Consider the following 6000-nt stretch of genomic DNA (forward strand, 5'->3'; position numbering starts at 1 on the left):
AAGGGTCTATCGTAATAGCAGTACGGTGCTAGCGACAGGTTATTTAGGCGGCAGTATAATGCTAGTAATAGGGTCGTGTTCTAGGGAGCAAAGCTCTACTTAGTCCTGTTCGGGTCGTTCTTATCAGCACAATCATTTAGTTAGTAGATCGCAGGCGTATTAGTGTAATTAGTATCGTAATAGCAGGCATAGCGGCGCTATTGGTTTATTAATAGTATATAGCAGTACGGTGCTAGTACAGGGTTGGTTCCGTAGGCAGATTGGCATGGAATCTTATTATAGGGTTAGTTCGCAGGCATATTAGTTGCAACAGTTATCGGGTTTATAGCTACCGTAGATACTAGCAGTTCTTTCTTTTTATAGATTAGCTGCGTGACTATGCCGTTCTAACCGCTCCCTTCCCCCCTACATCACTCTCTCTTCACGGTACCCTCTATAAGAACTTCCTATCTAGATCACACTAGTAGCCACCTCTATAGCTACCTTGGAAACTATAGGAGTCTTAAAATTCCCCTCTACGCTAGATCTTCTAAAGCTTATTAAATGTTTATAGAGAAGTAGAGGCTTATTACAGGTATTGCTGCAAAAATTACTGCGGAGATTGCTGCGGAGATTGCTGGTGGGACGGAGCTTAAGGCACAGGTTAAGATACGGCAGCTTGAGGAACTTAAGGTATTTAATAGCCTAAGGTTATCTATAGTGGTTACTACGGAGGTTCTTGCGGAGATTATCTAGGCGCGGTAGGGGTTAGAGAAGACGTCTTAGCACTTAAGTTAAACGGAGCTTATATAGACGGAGCTTATATAGACGGAGCTTGTGTAGACGGAGCTTATATAGACGGAGCTTGTACGGGCGGAGCTTACGCTAGTGTAGCTTGTGGCTATCCGTTATTGGGATTCCCTTAAGAGTAAAACTTCTTTATAGCGCGTATTTGGTGCTCAGTCTTAATCTCCTATGGGGTCCATTTATGCTCTTCTTTTACGTTAATAACCTGCTCCTAAATATTGTCTCTAATAGTACCCCCATCCTTAGGGATAAATACTCCATTCTCCCGAAGGAAGTTACAGAAGTCCTGTACGATATCCTTATTCACAGGGGCCTATATTTTCTTTATCCATTTAATAAAGTCCTCCTTTATACATTTCTATAGCGCGGTATTGTTATATTTACTATCCTTATAATATGCTATACGGTATAATAAAAATCCATTTAAGTCTTATTTATTAGCGTTTGCAAGGTTAATTATAGCTTTATTCTATATCTTTAGGTTAATATCTTCCTTATACTTCTTCAGGTAGGTTAATACTATAGTAGGTATAAAATTAACGGGGTGTCGTACGTCGAAGGTAGGTAGGATTTTCGGTTTTATAGGATCTCGTAGGTTTACTGTTAAGAGGTAAACAATTTGAGATATTGTTTAACGCATTTTGGACGTCATTTAACGCATTTTAGACGTTAACTTGGGACTCTAGGTTTAGTAACACTTCTAACCTAAAGTACTTAACTAAATCTTTATAAATACGGTTGTTCTATATAATAGACGTAACTTAGTATCTCCTAGTACTTAGTAACACTTCTATTACTAGTTTTCCACAAGTCTAAGGTAGCACAGTATCGCTAGGATCCATTCCATATAAGCGCATATAGCACCCCTATATAAGACTATCTCTTCTATTTAAAAACCTAGCTGCTCTATAGTTAACTGTGTATTTAACCACTGATTAGTATTAATTATATAGGGTGACTCACCAATAACGACTACTCGAGTAGGGTTATAGTGATGTTGGTTAATAATGCTTATTAATTGGAATGAGGAAGGGCGAGGAGCTTAAGACTCCTCGCCAGTGCCGCGGCGTCACGTGACGACCGCTTGCCTCATTCCCGACAATAATAGCTTATATAGCTATTAAAGAAATATAATTAAGCTTTATTACTAAAAAAAAAGTTTTAAGTATAAATTTTTTTAATAAATTGCCTAAATATAATACAATTAGCCATTTAACTATTCTTTTGGGCTATATATATTTAATAAAATACTTTACCTTAGTATACTTATATTAATTAGGGGTATTTTCCTTTAAAATAAATTAACTAGCTAAAGGCAAACATTATCTTTATAATAAATACCTATTTATAATTATTAAACAACTTTCTAGAAAACTTTTTTTAAAAGATATATCTTATTATAATTAAATTTATATATATACTTAATATAACTCTAAATTTGTCTATATTTTAGGTATTTTTTTACCTATATATTAACTGTAGCTAGAATATATTGCATTGCAATAGGAGGCAAATTGCCGTCACGTGCGGCAAGCTGCCGTTACGTGTAGCAAGTTGCCGTTATGTGAGGCAAGTTGCCATTACATGTCGCCGCGGCACTAGCGTGGTAAGGAACCTTAGGTCCCTTACCCTTCTTCGTATTAAAAGATAAGATCCACCTACAACACCGCATAATACATATTATCGTAATATATATATTCTGCACGTTGTTAAAGTATACTAATACTAATTAGTGAGTGCGTACAGATCAGGAAACACGCAGATAGCTTGGAAGACAGTTATACTGTCCACCTTGCAGCAGATTGGAAGATAGTTATACTTATCCACCTTTCGTATCAGCCTATTTCAGTTAAAGAGAAGAAGAGAAACTACCTAGAAATACTTGTCTGGTATCCACAATAACTTCTAGACGTCTTATTCTATCTACTCCAGAAGATTACTGCGCAGAACACCTTAACCCTTACCCCAACTGCCTCCTTAACCGCCTCCTTAACCGCCTCCTTAACCGCTCCCCTACTTTTACCTATAAACACCCTTATCTACCTAAACAATATATAAGACACAAGATGTCAGGAACAGAGAAAGATTGGGAGGAAGAAGCAGCTAAATAGAAAGACGGAATTAACCCAATAGAAGTTACTAAGGATGACCTAACCAACTACCTATAATATAAGATATACCTATACACAGAGATATACAACTAGCTTAACTTAATACTCTAGGAATCGTTCTAGGGAGATTTTAAGGACTTTACGGTTAATATTTTTATATAAATCCCTTTATACTAGCTTTAGTAATTATATAATTGCCTAAATATTAGAGGAGTATAGGTTAATTTTAACTATAAATAAAGCAAATCGCTCCCTTAGTCTTTATATAATATAGCATAAAAAGAAGACCAAACTAAATAGAGCAGAGAGATAATTAAATTAGCTAAAAATAAGTATGGACTGATGCTATCTAGATCAATTAAGGTATATATAATAGAGGGTACCTTAAAGGAGTAATAATAAACTAAAGCTACTGTAACCTAACTAACCGGTACACTAAATACCTCTACCTTTATACTATCTGTTACACCTTAATCTATAACTACCTCTACTTTTATACTATCTGTTACACCTTAACCTATAATAATAACACAGTAACTCTACATGTAACCTACGGATAAGGAGAACTGCCCTAATACTATAACTAGCTACGGCAAGGAAATTGCGAATATAGCTAAGATATATATAGAAGAGCAGAAATACGGTAGCATAAATAAAAGCCTTAACTACAAATTAATAATATTCTACGACATCTATAATCGAGCGGATGTACCCCAAGAGGCTTACCTTAAAGTATTCCCTACTATATTAAAAGGACTAGCTTTAGACCACTTCTACATAAACTAACTGTCCCGCCTATTATTTACCAAAGCTTATAAGCATCTTTAGAATTTCTTTAAAGGACTAGGATTTTAACGCAAGAATCTAGACAAATGGAATACTATTACACTTATAATAGTAATGGCAGAAAATATAGACAAGTCTATAAGCGAATATCTCTAATTGTTAATCTATAGACTTTGTTAACTACAGCATGGCCTTAGACCTATCTTATAAACCATAGACTTCCTTTATAATAAAATTGTTACTTCTTACTAGGGAATACCAGTATACAGATATGCAGTCTCTAACTCACCAGATAACCTTAAAGCCCTTATTAATAAACTCTAATCGTCTATTATAGTATATAAGAAAGAGCATACGGAGAAGATATAAGCCTTCTTTATAGACTGATAATTTTATAAAAGAGATAATAACTACGACCGTAGCAACCGTAGCAACCCTCCGTATAACCGCAACCGAAAGAAACTACGTTGCTTTATATATAATAGGGAAGGATGCCGCTCATAGAGATATACTAAGGAGGAGTAAGAAGAGTCTAAAGCTAAGTTCAAAACTGCTAACAAAGACAGGTTTAGCAAATTCGACAACTAATTCAAGAAACGACTTAACTAATATATTATGGATTACAAGGATAACAATACCGACTTAGAAGAAGAGCTTAAGGAAGCTTTTTAAGCACTAACTATTGATGCAAGTCACGAGGCAACTGATAAGAACTTATAACTGAATATTGATTACTACTATACCTCCCTTAGCCAAGTGGAACAGTAGAAAGCGATTTCTATAGCCGCCACCCTAGCTGATAAAGCCTTTGGCCATTTGGTTATAACTATAGATAATACAGTACCTTTTATAACCGACTAGGACCCCTTTACTTATAATATAACCACATCTATGTCCCGCTATACTGCAGACAAGTTTATAGGTATAATAATTAATATAGGAGCATCCAAACGATCCACAGTAGGATATAGCCAATTTTTGGCATTCTAGAGACTCGATACTAATGTATAGCTTAATACCACCACATAAGGTATGGTTAACGTACAGTTTAGCATTAGATTAACCTTATTAATTAGATTAGCTAAAGTAACTACCCTAATTAGTATAATCGAGTTTTATATTATTAAGGTCGACACCCCATTTTTACTTTACTTGGCAGATATAGATTACCTATAAGTATACTACAACAACCTAAAAAATATGCTAATTACCCCTCGGAGCGAAGTACCCGTTATACGTCGCTTTGGCCACCCTTTCCTACTTTAGAATATATCCCTATATACTTATTTAACTAAGTCATTTAAATAAAACCCCTACTACCTTACCGATGTAGAATTAAAACGACTATATCGCCGTTTTGGCCACCCTTTAGTTAAGCGTCTTGTATAAATACTTAAACGCTTAGGATATAATATTAATAGTAAAACCTTAGATTATCTTACACGCTACTACCACCATTGTTAAAAATATAGAAAGTTGCCTAGTAGATTTAGATTTACCTTATATAATAATATTAATTTTAACTATTTAATCGTGGTTAATATTATATATATTAATAGCGCTCCCCTTCTATATATTGTTAATAAAGGAACACAATTTTAAACTAGCAAATGGCTGCAAAATATCAACGCTAAATATATATAGGATATATTACAAATATACTAGATTGATATATACCTAGGACCCCCTTATATTATTATATACAATATAGGCAAGAACTTTATAAGCAAGGAATTTAAACAATACGCTATAATATTTAGAATAGCTATAAGAAGCGTACCTATCGAAGCCCATAATTTAGTTAGAATGGTAGAACGCTACTATAGCCCCCTCCGTTGTATATACCATATCATTACTACGGAACTACCGGACATTAGTAAGGACATAGCCCTATAAATGGCTTTTAAAGCAATTAACAATTCCACATGCCCTAACGGTCTTATACCTACCTTACTAGTATTCGGAGCTTACCCACACATAGTGGAATCCAACATACCTAATCCTACGGTTGTATAACGAGCAATAGCTCTTAAAAAGGCTATAGAAGAAGTTAAGAAGCTTAGAGCTGAGCGCTAAGTAGTAAATGCCCTTAATATGCGTAACGGACCTAAGATAACCGCGATTTATAAACTACTACTTAACTTACCCGTATTGGTATAGAGAGAAGGACCTATAGGCCAACCTGGTTACTGGTCTGGTCCGTATAACCTACTTAGTATTAAAAATAAGACCTATACTATATAACTTCCCTATAGACCTACTAACTTCCGTAGCACAGTTGTAAAACCATATTTGGTAAACCCTAAGATCACAGAGG

Source organism: Cenococcum geophilum, assembly GCF_001692895.1.
Source record: "Cenococcum geophilum 1.58 unplaced genomic scaffold K441scaffold_23, whole genome shotgun sequence".
Classification (NCBI taxonomy): Eukaryota; Fungi; Ascomycota; class Dothideomycetes; order Gloniales; family Gloniaceae; genus Cenococcum; species Cenococcum geophilum.